At 41.2% G+C, this 18678-nt stretch overlaps 1 protein-coding gene across 8 annotated transcripts in view; it reads right to left on the bottom strand.

The window, feature by feature from the left end:
• Positions 1–18678, bottom strand: part of FAM135B (family with sequence similarity 135 member B) — a 350951-nt gene that overhangs the window by 78978 nt on the left and 253295 nt on the right. The gene's annotated exons all lie outside the window — the stretch shown is intronic.

Here is an 18678-nt window from a genome sequence, read left to right as displayed (position 1 = left end):
TCAGGCCGTCTCTTAAATGTAAGGGATTCGTATTTCTGTATCAAAAATTACCTCTCTCTGCCAAACGATGACACTATTAATGGAAGGCATATTTAACTCCCACCTCTTCACACTAAGTATAATTAGTAGACTTTAATGGGTGAAAATTTAGTATTTACAGAAATATGATAACTAAGATGACTTCCAAATGTGTGAGCAATGAGACGTTGGGGGAAAATAAAAACTGAATCCATGTAGATGCAGTTCTTGAATTAACCAAAAAATGTCTGTGCATAGAAGCAAAGATAGAATTAATTCTACTATTACTTCTAATTAAAGCCATACTAAAAATAAGGAGAAAAATAAAAGCAGAGAAGGAAAAAATGAGAATTACCATTTATTTAATATTTACCACATGTCAATCACTCTACATATATTAACTGTAAGAATAACCATAGAAGTCACATGGGACTAGCAATATGTTCTGCTCGCAATCACAAATTAGTGTAGCACAACAGCCACATACCAAAGGGCAAACACTTCAGAATTAGAGATGTGGGCTAAAATTTGAGCTCTAATAATTTCTCTTAGGAAAGATGCCTAGCTTCTCAGATCCCCTGTTGGCTCCTCTGCAGAGTGGGGCTCATACTTAGAAATGTTCACGCATGCTAGAGAAGTTAGAAAAGATGATGCTTGCAAAAACCGAACACTTTATACAGCACAGAGCACTTGCTCAATAAATATCCCTTCTCCTTTCCTTTCACCTGCGCACTGGACTTCTTGCCTTCTAAGGTTTGCTACAGGCCACCCTAGAGACCCTGTTCAATGCCCTACTCCTCCTGGATTTACACACACACACACACACAAACACACACACACACACACACACACACACGAAGAGAGAGAGATTTATGAATAGAATGCTGTCCCATCAAACAAGGCAATGCAGCCAAGAAACTGCTTACCAGGCACTAGTAATATCCTCCTTGAGAAAATGAAATTAAACTAAAATAGAAAATAAAACCATTTCTAAACTTCGACAATAAACAGAAGTTGATATGAGTTGAATGCATTTGCAGGTGATGATAAATATGTGCCTACTTACCCGGCTAACACAGAATGCGCTGCGTCTGCAACTGCCGTTAATAACCACACAGCTGAACGCTAGTAATTTGGTCTCCATGGGAACAGAAGGTAATATCTGCACTACTGTTCCTAGATGGATCTTTTATTATTTCAATATTTGAAAAGTGATTTTTCAAGATGATAGAAACTGTAAAATACATTCAATTATGTATAACATGGGAGATGGAAGGTGTGCAGTTTTTAATACTCCTTTGGTTTTGCTTATTTTTCGGGGAGAAAAGAAAATGACATTGATGGGGAGAACAGGTTGATATTTTAGAGGAAAGGATCACAATTCCCAGATCTCCTGTAATTTCTAACATTGTTAAACCTGGAACCTGTCCCTGGCAGCTTTCATCACAGGTGTCCATTTACTGCCTTTAGTCATTTCACAGAAGTCCACCAGGTACCAACGAATGCCCAGAACCCCAGTGAATTCACTCGGTAATTCACTTGGCAATCACACATTGAGGATCACAAAATCTGGGTAAATATTTGAGTTGGAGATTGAGAAGATACCAGAGAAGCGTGGTCTAAGATAACAAATAGACCAAGCCATCCTATTCCTCAACTAGTTAAAACAGAAAACCAGGGCCACCCTTGAATGCTTTTTCTCTCTCACCCAGACCTGTTTATTCTCCCTCTGAAACGACTCACTTTACATCCCTCCCCCATTTTCTGTTGCGTTAGCGCAGATCAGGTTCTCATTTAGAATACTGCAAACACACATTTTGACTAGTCTGCTCTTTCCCTCTAGGACCCATGTTCTGGTAGAAACAGAAACAGATGCATATGTACTAATGATAAGCAGTTCATATGAACTATTCATAGACAACAGTTAATGAAAGGCTGACTTTCTGCCCTGCACTAACTTATGGATTTTAATATATTAACTAATTTGCTTCTCACCGCAAACACACTAATTGTTCTTGTTAATATTATTTCTATTTTACAAATGCCTGACTCACATACAAATAGGGCGATTTGCCTAAAATCACACAGACATATGCATGCATGCGCACACATGTGCATACACACACACACACCACACACACACACAGACACACAGACACACACACTCATGTGCAGAAAGTAACAGAGCAGAGAGTAGAACACAAGCAATCTGGGTCCACGGCCCATGATGCATAGCACATGGTGGGCACTAAAACAGGTATATAATTTGAAATGCAGAGGTGACAATATTATAACTACAGCACCCTTGGTTGGGTCACCTTTCTAGCCAGGAGTCTAGGACAGACCCGCTGTTTCTTTCTGAGCCCTAGGCAAGTGTAATTCAAATGTCACTCTAATCAGCAACTGACCTGCAACCCTCTCCTCTGGGGCACCTTGGGAAGGTCCTGCTGTGATCAACTGGTAGTGAGACTCAAAAAGCATCATTGTTGAGCCTGGAGCCTCTGAAGCCGCACTGCCCAGCTGTGTGTTCCACATGGTTGCTTACCAGTTGGTTTCTTGAGCTTTTATGGGCTTCAGTTTCTTCATCTTAAAAATGAGATTATTAATGACCTGCCCTATAGGCTGTCATTTTATTTAAATGAGTAAATAAATGCACAGAGCCTAGAAATAACTAACACATTGTAAGTGCTTGGTAAGTATCGATGAGGAAGATGAGGGGGATGGTAATGATGTTATTGGTGGCAAAATTGAACCTGAAAACTGCTGTCACTTCTAAACCACAAGAATTCCCCCTCGAAAAACTATTTTGAGGCCTGTGTTCATATTGCCAGTGTAAATTTCATCTCATGGTTTATAAGAAAATAGCAAATAGAACAACAAGTAACTGCATGTATATAAATGTTCAAAAGTCCCACATAAAAAAGAAAAAAAAAAAAGGGACCACTGCTTCAGCCAACAAGAAGAAACAGTCCAAATGTACTCACCCGTCTAAAATAACTAAAATCTAGATGAGATAGGTGAACGTGTTTTTCTGGCTTTGGATATCAGGCTACAAAGACTAAAAATGAAGTGAGACCTCCTATTGTCTGTTCTAATATACTTCCTGAAGGGAGTTTCCGGGCTATGATGCAGAACGGTGAAACCCAGGTGAGCTCTGGCAGACTCTTTGTGTTAGTCATTTCTTGCATTGCTACAAAGAAAATGCCTGAGACTGGGTAATTTAGAAAGAAAAAATGTTTAACTGTGATCTTTTCCTTTAAAATATCAACCTATTCTCCCCACCAGCATCATTTTCTTTTCTCCCTGAAAAATAAGCAAAACCAAAGAAGTACTCAAAACTCCACACTTCCTGTCTCTTATGTTGTGCATAATTGAATGTATTTTACAGGAAGCATACTGGCTTCTGTTTCTGGAGAAGCCTCAGGAAATGTACAGTCATGGAAGAAAAAGGAAAAGCAGACACCTCTTACATGGCAGGAGTAGGAGCAAGAGAGAGAGCAGGGAAGTGTCACTGCCACACACTTGCAAACAACCAGATCTCTGGAGAACTCACTTACTATCCAGCACCAAGGGGGATGGTGCTAAACCACTCAGGAGAACTCCACCCTCATGATCCAGTCACCTCTCAGCAGGCCCCACCACCTCCAACACTGGGGATTAGAATTCAACATGAGATCCTACTTGTCTATTTTGGCTTTTGTTGCCATTGCTTTTGGTGTTTTACTCATAAGGTCCTTGCCCATGCCTATGTCCTTGATGGTATTGCCTAGGTTTTCTCCTAGAGTTTTTATGGTGTTAGGCCTGTTTAAATCTTTAATCCATCTAGAGTTAATTTTTGTATAAGATGTAAGAAAGGGGTCCAATTTCAGCTTTCTGCATATGGCTAGCCAGTTTTCCCAGCACCATTTATTAAATAGGGAATACTTTCCCCATTGCTTGGTTTTTTGGTTTTTTTTTTCAGGTATGTCAAATATCAGATGGTTGTAGTTGTGTGGCATTCCTTTTGAGGCCTCTGTTGTGTTCCATTGGTCTCGCAGCTTTGCTACCAATATCATACTGTTTTGATTATAGTAGTCTTGTAACATAGTTTGAAGTCAGTTAGCATGACGCCTTCAGCTTTTTTGTTTGTTTTGCTTAGAATTGTCTTGGTTATATGGGTTCTTTTCTGGTTCCATATGAAGTTTAAAGTGGTTTTTTTCCAATTCTGTGAAGAAAGTCATTGGTAGCCTGATGGGGATAGCGTTGAATCTATAAATTGCACTGGGCAGTATGGCTATTTTCAAAATATTGATTCTTCTTAACCATGAGCATGGAATGTTTTTCCATCTGTTTGTGTCCTCTTAGATAAGTGGGATCTAATTAAACTTAAGAACTTCTGCACAGCAAAAGAAACTATCAATAGAGTGAACTAGCAACCAACAGAATGGGAAAAAGTTTTTGCAATCTACCCATCAGACAAAGGGCTAATATCTAGAATCTACAGATAACTTAAACAAATTTACAAGAAAAAAAAACAAACAAACCCATTCAAAAGTGGGCAAAGATTATGAACAGACGCTTTTAAAAAGAAGACATTTATGCAGGCAACAAACATATGAATAAATGCTCATCATCACTGGTCATTAGAGAAATGCAAATCAAAACCACATTGAGATACCATCTCATGCCAGTTAGAATGGCGATCATGAAAAAATCAGGAGACAATAGATGCTGGAGAGGATGTGAAGAAATAGGAACACTTTTACACTGTTGGTGGGAGTGCAAATTAGTGCAACCATTGTGGAAGACAGTGTGGCGATTCCTCAAGGATCTAGAAATAGAAATACCACTTGACCCAGCAATCCCATTACTGGGTTATACCCAAAGGATTATAAATTATTCTATTATAAAGACACATGCACATGTATATTTATTGTGGCACTGTTCACAATAGCAAAGACTTGGAACCAACACAATGCCCATGAATGACAAACTGGATAAAGAAAATGTGGCACATATACACCATGGAATACTATGTAACCATAAAAAAAGATGAGTTCATGTCCTTTGCAGGGACATGGATGAAACTGGAAACCATCATTCTCAGCAAACTGACACAAAACAGAAAACCAAATACTGCATGTTCTCACTCATAAGTGGGTATTGAACAATTAGAACACATGGACACAGGGAGGGGAACATCACACACTGGGGCCTGGGGCATGGGGGGCTAGGGGAGGAATAGTAGGGGGTAGGGGGATTGGGGAGGGATAACATTAGGAGAAATACCTAATGTAGATGACGGGGCAATGGATGCAGCAAACCACCATGGCACATGTATACCTGTGTAACAAACCTGCACAATCTACACATGTACCACAGAACTTAAAGTATAATTAATAAATAAATAAAAGAATTCAACATGAGATTTGGTGGGGACACAGATTCAACCATATTACGCTCAGATTTGCGAAGATAGGATGCGAATTACAGCAAGTTTAGGTAGGCTAGAGTTCACAGGACAAAGCACTGAACAGCCAAAGAAACAATTCCCAGGGCTCAGGCAGGACTGAGAATTAACTGATGTTTCACAAATCAGAATGAAAAACCTCATAATTCATGGAATATTGAGTAGAAAACTCAGAAGGGCATTACCTCAGTAATTGGGTAAAATTAGCCCTAGATAAAAGCTCCTCTGATCCCACCTAACAAATCTTAAAAAGCAAGCTTTGAGGCCAGGCACGGTGGCTCACACTTGTGATCTCAACACTTTGAGAGGCCAAGGCAGGCGGATCACAAGGTCTGGAGTTGGAGACCAGCCTAACCAACATGGTGAAACCATGTCCCTACTAAAAATACGAAAACTAGCTGAGCATGGTAGCACGTGCTTGTAATCCCAGCTACTCAGGAGGCTGAGGCAGGAGAATCGCTTAAACCTAGGAGGCAGATGTTGCAGTGAGCCGAAATCATGCCACTGCACTCCAGCCTTGGTGACAGAGCAAGACTCTGTCAAAAAAAAAGTAACTTAATCATATCCAATTACAGAGCTAAAGAATGCATATGTATGCATGAGTGTGCACAAGTACACACACACACCCATACATATCCAGCACTGAAAAATATAAAACCACAATGCTTATCATTGAATGCAAACTACTAGGCATACAAGTAAGCAGGAAAACAAAATATATATAAAGAGAAAAATCAATCAATAGAAACTAATTCAGAAATGGCAGCAATGATAGAGTTCTCAGCAAGGACAGTTACAAAGAGAAAGAAGATGACATAGAGAGTGCGGGGTTGAGATGTGGAGGAAAGAAAGGAAGAGACGGAGAGAGAGAGACAGAGAAGGGGAGCTTAGAAAGAGGCAGAAACAGAAGGGCAACTGAGAGGTAAGGAGATAAACAGAGAAGCCACGTGAGTAAGGAGAGAGATGCCTGGGGAGAAAAGGCAAACACAGGAGTAGGAGCAGGCAGTGGCAGAGAGGAGGGATATAATAGGATCACAGAAAGAAGTTCAAAGAGCAATCGCCTGCCCATTGCTTCTTAACTCTTATCACAATTGCAACTCATAAATAATCAGCACAATTATCTATTTACTTTATATATGCCCCCCTAAAAGGAAAACCTCCCCACCAAATTCCTATCTGTCCATAAAGCCAGGATGTCATCTGTCTCATTCACTGCAGTTTTACCAATGATTCACACAGCCTATTGAATACAGCAGGGTGGCCCAAAGTTACTGAATGTGTTAGAGAAGAAAGGGACAAATATAACTGTTATTTACTGACCAGGCTGAAGAGGTTTGGTGACCTGCACAAAGACAAAAGCTGGTAAGTAGAATAATTAGATTCAGATGTAGCGGGTTTTGTTTGTTTGTGGGTTTGTTGTTGTTGTTGCTGTTTTAGTTCTGAGTCCAGGATATTCCTCAGAGCCAGAAAAACAAAATGAATTTTTTAAAAAGATTCTGACAAGCAACCCATGACAAGTCTTTTAATTGCTAAATGAATAATTATTCTTCAATTATTTTCTCAAGCAAGACAACTGTGAATACAGAAGTTCAGAAAGTCTTTATCCTATATTTAGGAGAAAGACACATTGCCTTCAGCAGCTGCTGGCAGGGGTGAGGCAATGGAATGGACAAGGCTTGGGTACAGGAGGTTACTGTCAGGGACATGAGCCTCCTCCAACTGTGAACTGGTTCCGTTTCATGTTCAGATTTCAGGATTAGGTGCACAGGTGTTAGAGGGTGTCTGCCACACAGGTCTTCTGTAGCTTCTCTACTTGTGTCACACACGACCAGTTAGTTTCTAATTCTCAACCTCAGTTTTCTTGTACCAAAACGTCCATGGCAATCTCTCCCTCTAAGGGTAGTCATGGGGTTAAACAGGAGAGAACAACAAAATCCACGTGGCAATGACTATTCCACTGTGGGATGCCTGTAAGTCTGAAAACACACAGTGAAGAATAAACTACTTCCTCCAACACTTGTAGTCCAGGAGCTCTTGACTACAGAGACTGTCAAAAAAAGAAGCAGTAAAAATGAACTGTAAACGTTGAAATGACAGGGGTGAACAAAAAGAAATTTGGGTCCCAGAGAAGGGCCTGCTAAACCAGCCAGGAGTCAGGCAAGAGGGAGGGAAGTAGGATAGGACTTTGGAGGAAAGAATGCTTGTGCAGAGTCTTATAGAAGCAACAAGAATTCATAAGGTGAGGATCCTGAAGGGTATCCCAGGCAGTGGAAGCAGCTCATAAACAAGTGGGAAACGGAGAAAGATATGTGTTCTTAAGCATCCTTTGGTGTGGGTTGAAGGGTAGAGGTGGCCAAGACTCTAAGTTCATTTAGTATTAAACAATCGCAGACACGTATCTTACTCAGAGCACTGTGCACTAGTATGGCAGAAACGTGTTACACTGCAGCACTATTCACAAGAACAAAGACGTGGAATCACCCTAGGTGCCATCAATGATGGATTAAAAAAAATACGGGCCATATATAACATGGAATACTATGCAGCCATAAAAATAACAATTATTTTATCGGCAGCAACATGGACACAGCTGGAGGCCATTATTCTAAGCAAATTAACACAGAAACATAGAAATAAATGTCATATGTCCTCACTTTTTTTTTTTTTTTTTTTTTTTTTTTTGAGACAGAGTTTCGCTCTTGTTACCCAGGCTGGAGTGCAATGGCATGATCTCGGCTCACCGCAACCTCCACCTCCTGGGTTCAGGCAATTCTCCTGCCTCAGCCTCCTGAGTAACTGGGATTACAGGCACACACCACCATGCCCAGCCAATTTTTTTTTTTTTCTTCATATGAGGTTTCGCTCTTGTTACCCAGGCTGGAGTGCAATGGCGCGATCTCGGCTCACGGCAACCTCCGCCTCCCGGGTTCAGGCAATTCTCCTGCCTCAGCCTCCTGAGTAGCTGGGATTACAGGCATGCACCACCACGACCAGCTAATTTTTTGTATCTTTAGTAGAGACGGGGTTTCACCATGTTGACCAGGATGGTCTCAATGTCTTGACTTCGTGATCCACCTGCCTCGGCCTCCCAAAGTGCTTGGATTACAGGCTTGAGCCACCGCACCCGGCCTGTCCTCACTTTTAAGTGGGAGATAAACACTGGGGTACACATGCATATAAAGATGGCGACAATGGGAACTGGGGACTACTAGAGGAGGTGGGGAGTGACAAGGGTTGAAAAATTAACTGTTGCATACTATGCTCAGTACGTGGGTGAGAGGATCACCTGTACCCCAAACCTCAGTATCATGCACTATACCCATGTAACAAAGCTAGACATGTACCCCCTGAATCGAAAGTAAAAGTTGAAAAAAATTAAAAAAAAAATGCTAAAGCTAGGGAAATACCACAGTTGAAGAACACCGATAAATGCAGACTGAAGATTGACAGCACTCTATAGTTAACATGTTCAGGAAGGCATAGGTGCCCCAGCTGAGATGGAACAATGCAGGCAGGAAGCCATCCAGCATCAAACACAGAGCAGGACTCCTGCGTGCACACACATGCACACGCACGCAGGCGACACAAGAGGGGCTAGACAGAACCAAGACCAAAACATTTTTAAAGATGTATTTGGCTAAGTGTTCCACATCATGCAACTATCTTGCATATCCTGCGCATGTACCCCAAAACCTAAAATGCAATTAAAAAAAAAAAAGAAAAGAATTGGCATTGAAGAACAGTACTACAGTGCAGCTACACCTAAACAGGTAAAACACAACCAGTATCTGGTTGGCATATGTTATAGACTTAATGTTTATGTCTCTAAAATTCACATATTAAAGTCTTAGTCAGAAGTAAGGCCTTTGGAAGGTCAGTAGAGTTGGATTAGGTCATGAGGATAGGACCCTCATGACGAAGTTAATAATACCCTGAAGGACATTATTAAATAGGCCAGACGCAAAAAATACAAATCCTACACAATTTCACTTACATGTGGAATCTAAAAAAGTCACACTCATAGAAACAGAAAATAGAAAGGTGGTTATTAGACTGTCTGGACAGAGGTGGGGAGAACAGGGAAGGCAAGAATGGAGAAAAAATGACAAGTTGGTGAAAGGGAACAACAGAAGAAGTTTTAGTGACTTATCTCACTGCATGGTGAGCACAGTTGATCATAATGTATATTTCAAAATTGCTACAAAATAGATTTTAAACATTCTTACCACAAAGTAAAGGGTGAGTTGTTGAGTGACAGATTAGATAGCTATGTTAATTATATTGATTTAATCTGTACATAGATCAAAAGAATTACACTGTATCCCACAAATATATGCAATTCTTATTTGTCAACTAAAAAATAAATAGAAAATTAGATGGAACAACAGAAAAAGAGACATAGATATGGATCTCTCTCTGCTCTCTGCCATGTGAAGGTACAACAAGAAGGTAGTCATCTGCAAGCCAGCAAGCAGGCCCTCACCGGACACTGGGCTGGGAGATGCCTGAATCTTGGACTTCTCAGCCTCCAAAACTGTGAGAAATAAATGTTTGCTGTTTAAGCAAAAAAAAAAAAAAAAAAAAAAGATTTTTCAATTTGCATGTGCTGCGTGTGTGTGTGTGTGTGTGTGTGTGTGTGTGTGTGTGTGTGTGTTGTGCAGGGATTAGGTAGAGAATAGACACTTCCATTATTGTAGGTCAAATGGTCTTACAACAGAGGATGTGAGACATAGATATGGGTACACATAGTTTAATAAGTCACTGCACTCCTCTCAGAAGAACATGATTGAAGGACAAAGATAGGTCAGGGCAGAAGCTAAGCAAGGATGTATTTTCTACTAGTAGTTGGGCTAAACTCAAGACAAGGGGTAGGCAGTCTTCAGCACCCAGGTGTCAGGCAGGCATGAGCTGTGATCACAGACGGGTAAAGCTCTGAGCTTTCAGCACCAACTCTCATAGCATCTGGCAGGGTGGTGGTGCACGTTTCCGGTAAAGGAGAGCTGTAGACTATGCACAGAGGAGGGAGGAGGAAGTTCCAGTTAGACTAAAGGTGTATGTTCATTCCATAGGGGCCTAGAGGAACCTGGGATTCATGTTTATTTACAAGGAGAGGAAAGATTTCACAAGGAAATAGTATTTAAGCCAAGTTTTAGAGGTGGATAACTGATTATTATTTTCCTATAAAACAAGTCATTAAGAAAACGTAGCAAATAAGTTACGTTGACGTTCTAAAGAAAATATAATTTTCTGGGGACCCACTGTATGTGCATGTGTGTTTCTGTGTGTGTGTATGTCATTTTTTTTTCATTGATTCTGCAAACAAATATTGAGCATTAGTTTATGTTGAATACTATGGTAGGTCATGGAGACACTGTGAAGAACAAGAACATCTATGACACCTGCCCTCACAGAACATAGAGTCACTGTTGTAAACTAAGGCAAATGCACAAAAGGAAAGGAACAGAATTCTGTTACATTTGATAAAGGAACCTGACAAACCTACAAGTCATGAAAGCTCTCTCAAGGAATTTACCTTTAAACTGATCTGAAGGATGAATAGGGCCAAAGAGTAGGGGTTGCCCAGGAAGTGAGTGCAGCATGTGCAAAGGTCCTGTGGTTGCACAGAGCCTGGCTAACTCGGGGTTTTTTTTTTTTTTTTTTTGAGTGGGGGTGGATGGAGCCTCTCTCTGTCACCCAGGCTGGAGTGCAGTAGTACAATCTCAGCTCACTGCAACCTCCACTTCCCACGGTAAGCAATTCTCCTTCTTCAGCCTCCTGAGTAGCTGGGATTACAGGCATGTGCCACCACGCCCAGCTAATTTTTATATTCTTAGTAGAGATGGAGTTTCATCATGTTGGCCAGACTGGTCTCAAATTCCTGACCTCAAGTGATCCTCCCACAGTGGCCTCCCAAAGTGCTGGGATTACATGCGTGAGCCACCATACCTGGCCCTAACTCAGGACTTTCTGTAGAGAGCCTGGCCTCTCCAGAGCATGCTGCATGACAAACTGTCCTTCTTTCAGCAGGAAAGATACGTTCTCTTTCCATGTGGCCCCAGCTCCCAAGTTCACAACTGATCAGATCAGGGCAGATACGTGATCCAAGGACAGCCATTCCCTAGGACATCAAGTGATCTTTGACGTTTTGCCAAAACGTCTGCTCAGATGGGGATGCTCATCTTTGCCCTAGTCAAACCAAGTATCCCCTTTAAAAGTGTTTTCTGGGAAATAAGAACAAAGTCAGCTATTTGGGAGGTGGGGAGCAAAATAATTAAATACAAAGTGAATCTGCAAATCAAGGGCAGCCCAGGCAGCTGACAATGGCACATTCGCAAGGAATTTCATGAATAGGATCCTATGCAGCCCTGCTGGGACCTGTCTTGGATCTATCATTTCTCACTCCAATAAGCAAAACTCCAGGCATACAATCGTTCCTACCTTTGGCATGCTATGAAAGTCCTGTTACTTGTTTTCTTAAATTAATTATTAATAGCTTTAGTATAACTGATATATAAAAACTGCATAAGTTTAATGTATGCAGTCTGATGAATCTAGGCACATGCACATGCTCATGACACCATCACCCCAATCAAGGAAACAGTCATACCCATCGCATCTAGAAGTTCCCTTGTGCTTTCTGGTATGTTTTAATTTTGTCTTTTTTTTTTGTGGGGGGGGGGTTGGTGGTGGTTGTTTTTTGGTAAGACCACTTAATATGAGATCTGCCCTCTCAACAAATTTTTAAGTGCACAATACAGTATTATTAGTTCCAGGCATTATGTTGTACAACAGATCTCTAGAACTTATTACCATGGCAGAATTGCAAGATAGACTGCAATGACAAAAGAACTTCCTATTGTCATATGCCTCTGCAGTACACCTTTAATCCTGCTATCAAGGCAACCTAATAGAACATGCAGAAGGTCGTACATTACAGCTTCTGCTGCCTTCTTCACAGACACAGAAAGGCATCCATCTCTGAGTCATGCAATTCTGAGCTGTCTTGGGCATTTTATGTGTGCATTGTCTCTAGCTCAAAGAGGTTAAATGATGAAATCAAGGACTAGAGTGACAAGGACTAAATTTGAACCTACGTGTCTAATTCCCAAGTCTATACCTTTTGGACCATTCCAAGAAACCTCAGTTGGAGGTAGACATCAGAATCATGTGGGGAGATTTTTTAAATTCAGCTATCCAAACTTCACTCTAGCTGGGCTGAATCAGAATCTTTAGGCATAGGGCTGAGGTATGCATAATTTAATAAAGACGCCCCAGAAGATTTTGATGTGCACTCCTGGTTAAAACTTGCATCACCCCAATTGCAGGATGGGGTGCTTTCTGCCTATTCCCCGGCACCATATTCAAGTTTGTTTACCATCAATGAACTGCTAAGAAGTGCGAATTTGTTGGACTTCTGATGTTTCCTTCTAGGTTAAAGAATAGACAGAGAGCTTTGAGGCTGTGGAGCTTGAAGCACATACGTTGTCAGGGAGCAGACCTGTGTTTGACAAGGTAGGTTTCACAGGCTGAGCTGAATGACAGACTCCCCTGAACCGGTTTACTGGGAGTGTATGTCACATGCCAACCACAACTTCTGCTTGCTCTTTGGAATTGACTTTTCTTCCTCTTAAATAAACCTCACACAGCACCATGAGGCCAGCATTGGACTTAGGAAAAGAAGGAAGACAGGAATAGGATAGGAAGAGGACAGCAAGGCTTACAAGTTCTGCCTGCATTGCCCTGCAGGGCCCTGATGTCCCCTGGTTCCCAGGATTCTCTCCAGCCATCCAGCTGTAGCATCTGTTCTTTCTGGGCCTGCTACAATTTCAGACCGAGGACGGAGCAGCAGGGGCATCCAGTAAACAGGTGTGAAGTGTCCTGTTATTCTGATGATTGGGTTCAAAACAGAGCGCAGCTGCTTTAGCGTTGACGGCTTTATACCTCCTGTGAAGCGCCCGTGTCTCCCTGTATGAACACTCACACGTGTGTGCATGTGCACAGCACACTCACACGGGCATCGGCAATGCCATCAGCACAATGCCACTCGGTCCGTTTCTGGCTGTCTTTGTTACTACGGGGAAGTCAGTTAAGGAGATTTATGGGGCTCAGTCCACTGCATCTTCCCTCCATGCATGACCCTGCTGTGTCCTCCTCTTTGGTACCTTCTTCAAGGGGCCTGCTGGAAACTGAGTCTGAAGGAATCATCTCCAAGGGTGTGGGCCTGGCACTGGGCACCTTCCTTGATCTGACCCATCTTCCACTGAAGCTCACAAAGTACACACAATCTCAAGACCATATCACATGTGCTAATGAGGTCTTGTGCATCAGACTCCAGGCCTTCGATAAATATGGTCCTCTCATCTAGGGCGCCTTTCCCCAGAGACCCGTAGTTATAGTCAGCGTAGGCTAGACAGTGCTGAAGTGAAAAATGACCCTAGACTCTCAATGTGTAACAACACAAAAGCTGAGTCATCACCATGGAAAAGGCAGCCTTTGAGGGCAGTTTTACAAAAAGCAGGGAGTCAGGGTTTCAGCCCTTCCGTTTTGGGATGCTGCCACCTTTAGCACACACCCTCTGTATTAGTCTGTTCTCACGCTGCTGTAATGAACTGCCCCAGACTGGGTAATCGAGAAGAGAAAGAGGTTTAATTGACTCCCAGTTTTGCATGGCTGGGGAGGCCTGGAGAAACTTAGAACTATGGTGGAAGGTACCTCTTCACAGGGTAACAGGAGAGAGAACAAGTGTCCAGTGAATGGGGAAGACCCTAATAAAACCATCAGTGTCAGCTCTTGTGAGATCTCACTCACTATCACAAGAACAGCATGAGGAAAACAGCCCCCATGGTTCAATTATCTCCACCTGGTCCTGCCCTTGACACTTTGGGGTTATTACAATTTAAGGTGAGGTTTGGGTGTGGACACTGCCAAAGCGTATCACCTTCCAAAGGTACCACAGAAGGGGGTGGGGAGTATCACATAAAATATTTTTCAGAGATAATGTATGTATCTACTGGCTGGAATCCAGACACATGGCCCCAAACTAACTGCAAGAAAGGCTCAGAAATGGGTCTTCAATTGTGCATGTAAAGATGAAATAGGAATACAGCCAGTCTCTGCCACCACTGTCATTCTGATCAGCCACGATCTATTTCACTGTTCTTTCCACACCTAGAGTGACCACATTCAAGGGGAACAGCCCTAGGCTCATACAGTCCCAGCTTCAGACTCAAAATGCAGTATCCCTGAGTGATGGATGCTGGTGTTGGCATTAGGTCCCGATGTGACTCTCTTGTATCCAACAACCTAAGACCTGTACATATAAATTTACTATCCTTCAGAATGTTCCGTACTAGAAAAAGAAGAGAATAACTGAAAAATTCACTCCCATTAGGAAGAATGGAGGAAAACCTCACTCGTAGCAGCCACGGGTCTATAGCATTTCTCAAATGCTGTGGGGCAGGCACACTGAGAGCCCTCTAGCTGGAGCTGGGGACAGACTCATGGACATGCGCGAATTCTTCTACTGGTTGGAATTCCTTAGTCCATGCCCCTGGACTCATGTAAGCTGGGCCTGCTGGGTCTGCTTCTAGGAGGCTATTCACTGTTATCATTATTCTTCTTGGCCTGTCCTGAGGTGGGCAGTGGGAACACGACACTTTGGGGACCATATACTGTTTAAAGCCTACCTCTTGCCCTACAGCACCATAAGCCAAAGGATTGAAAACAGTCTTAAAGAGTTCAACATTCTTGGAGCCCAAGTTGGTAGTTTCTTTGACAATATAATTTTCTCTAAAAAACTGATTAGGCTATCAGTTTATTTCTGGTCTCCCCTAGTAAACACATCCAAAGTTTTAAAATCTGCTTTGTTGCTTGGCTTTTCTTGTGCAGGTCACATGAAGTTACCTTTTCAAAAGTTTTTAATTCATTTTTTATCTTTATTTTATTTCGTATTTATTTATTTATTTTTGAGATGGAGTCTCTGTTACTCAGGCTGGAGTGTAGTGGTACAATCACGGTTCACTGCAACCTCCACCTACCAGGTTCAAGTGATTCTCCTTCCTCAGCCTCTCAGTGCAGCTGGGACTACAGGTGCATGACACCACACCCAGCTAATTTTTATATTTTTAGCAGAGATTGGGTTTCATCATGTTGGCCAGGCTGGTCTTAAACTCCTGATCTCAAGTGATTTTCCCACCTTGGCCTCCCAAAGTGCTGGGATTACAGGCATGAGCCACTGCTCCTGGTATCAAGATTTTTTCAAGTGGCTAATTTGTAAACTCCATGAGAGTAGGGACAGGGCAGGCTTGCTCACTTCCATCGCACTCACCCTCACAGCTGAGGGGTTTAACCTAACCATTGCCCACATCACATGAGTGTACAACAAACGGCTTAGACTTAGCTTCGCTGACTGCAAAAAGGAGCCAACACCAATGTAAGTTTTTATTAAGGAGATACCTATTTCTGATGACTCTGTGCTAGGTACAGAATGTGACAGATAAGGCTTCCAACTTACCAGGAAGATGAAAGGAGGCGGGCAGGTGAAAAGTGACTGTAAGTGGACAAAAGACAAGTGTTGGACACAGTCAGATCTGGAGTCACATCCCAGCCCTTCCAGGAGTCAGCTGTCTGATGCTGGCCAATCTGCTGAAGTTATTAAAGCTCGAGTTTCTTCAACTATATAATATGAGTATATGCAGGAATCAGTGTGGAGGCATAGTAAGACTATCCAGCAGAGAGCCAGACATAAATAAACGCTCACTACATGTACCTGACGTACTTAACCTATAAGATGCCGTGTCACCATCACGGCATCCCTGGGTGGGAGAACAGGAAAAGGAGAAAAAAGAGGGTAGGGAAAAAAGGGATTCCCCAAAGGGCAAATACCTTATCCTTCCTGAGTCCCAGGTAAATTTTATGAGTCAAGAAGATTTCAACATTCCATTTCAAAAAGAAGAAACAGAGAATCTGAATGGTTAAATGGCTCAATCAAGCTCTCACAGTTACTCCATCGGAGAATCCAAGCTTAGCCCTACCACATTGATCTACTCCAAGTCTACTGTTCTTGCCTGTATGCCCTGCTGCTCTGTCCCCTTGTACTCAGTATGTATTTACTGCATGTCTGTCATGCACCATGAGCCAGGCTGGGTATCAAGAACACAGTGGGGGAGTCCTGGACTGTCTGGGAAGGAATTTGAGTGCCTCATTGTCACCATGTGACATCTCCCATCATGCCCAGAAATACTGGTGAGGAGCAAGGCTTCAGAATGTAGATGATGTAGGACAAGGCAATTTTCAGTAACAGAAAAGGGTGGTGTATAATTTAGCAATACTGTAGACCTTTGTATTAAAGGCCCATTTTCACTGATTTATACGATTCATGGAAATGACCTGTGGAAATATGTTGGATTCCTATGCAGACTGATGTAATGCACCATATACTCAAAGCTCCCCTTAGCATATGTACGGTATAGCAAGTTGCCATTTATCTTGCAGGATTTTATTAAATCAAGCAATTATTTCAAATATAAATTTAAAACTTTTGTAAATTTTATTGGGAGAAAACATAAAAGTGCTTGACACCTTAATTCTTAAAATAGTAGAAGTTATGAAATACCATTTTAACTCTAAAATATTTTTTCTGTAAATAACTATTACATTTTTATGTTTTCTTGGTAACTTATTTTTTATTTCATTTTTTTAAAATTCTAGTAAAACCTTTTAATTTGAAATCTATTCTCTTAAAATTTTAAGTATTCAATACACTATTGTTAACTACAGGCACAATGTTGTACAGCAGACTATCTAGAATTTATTCATCTTGCATAACTAAAATTTTATACCCATTGAACAGCAACCCCCCACTTTCCCCCTTACCCCTGTCAACCACTATTATGCTAATTTTTTCTATGAGCTTGAACATATTAGATACCTCATATGAGTGGAATCCTGTAGTATTTGTTCTTCTGTGACTAGTTGATGTCACTGAGTATAAGCCTAAAAATTCATATGGAACCACAAATGATTTCAAATAGCCAAGCAAACTTGAGAAAGAAATACAAAGCTGCAGGCATCACACTTCCTGATTTCAAAATATATTACAGAGCTATGGTAATTAAAACAGTATGGTAATGGAATGAAGGCAGACATATAGACCAACTGAATCAAATTGCAAGCCCATCCAAACTCACAGAATTGTAGACACTAAATATGTACGGTTTTTATGTCACTCATACCTCAGTAAAGTGATTTTAACATAATAATAGAAAACTAAAAAATTATCCAACTCATGTATAGTCAACTAATCTTGGATAAGGTATTAAGGGCACACAACAAGGAAAAGACAGCCTCTTCAACAAATGATGATGGGAAAACTGATATCTACAGATAAACGAATGACATTGGACCAATATCTTATACCACACACAACAATCAACTCAAAAGGATTAAAGACTTAAATGTCAGACCCAAACTGTAAAACTCCTAGAAGAAAACATGAGGGGAATTCTTCATGACATTAATCTTGGCAAATGCTTTCTTGGATATGACACCAAATGCACAGCAATGAAAGCAAAAATAGATGAGCAGGCCTACATGAAACTAAAAAGCATCCGCACTGCAAAGGAAATAGTGAACAGAGTGAAAATACAACCTGCAGAATGGAAAAAAAATTTGCAAACCATATATTCGATAATTGATTAATATCCAAAATACATAAGGAACTCCTACAATGCAACAACAAGTAAATATATAATAAATATATATATAAACAAACTTGATTTTTAAAATTGACAAAGGACTTGAATGGTCGTTTCTCCAAAGAAGACATACAACTGGCAAACAGGCTTACGAAATGATACTCAGCATCAGTAATTATTAAGGAAATGGAAATAAAAGCCAAAATGAGATATCACTTTCACATCTCATTGTCACCACACGACATCTCTCATCATGTCCAGAAATACTGGTAAGGAGCAAGGCATCAGAAGGCAATGTGGAACAAGGCAATTTTCAGTGATATAAAGGGTGGTGTATAAGTATGCAATACTGTTCACTTCTGCATTCAAAGACTCCAATGGATTAAACTTGTCAACACTTACCTTGTCAAAAAAAAAAAAAAGAATAAGTGTTGACAACAATATAAATGATACGTGTTAGCAAGAACATTGAGAAACCTGAATCTTTGTATGGTGTTGATAGAAATGTAGAATAGT

The sequence above is a fragment of the Callithrix jacchus genome, chromosome 16 (genome assembly GCF_049354715.1).
Source record: "Callithrix jacchus isolate 240 chromosome 16, calJac240_pri, whole genome shotgun sequence".
NCBI classification, from domain to species: Eukaryota; Metazoa; Chordata; class Mammalia; order Primates; family Cebidae; genus Callithrix; species Callithrix jacchus.
Note: the sequence above shows the minus strand (reverse complement) of the source record. Positions and strands in the feature narration are given on the sequence as shown.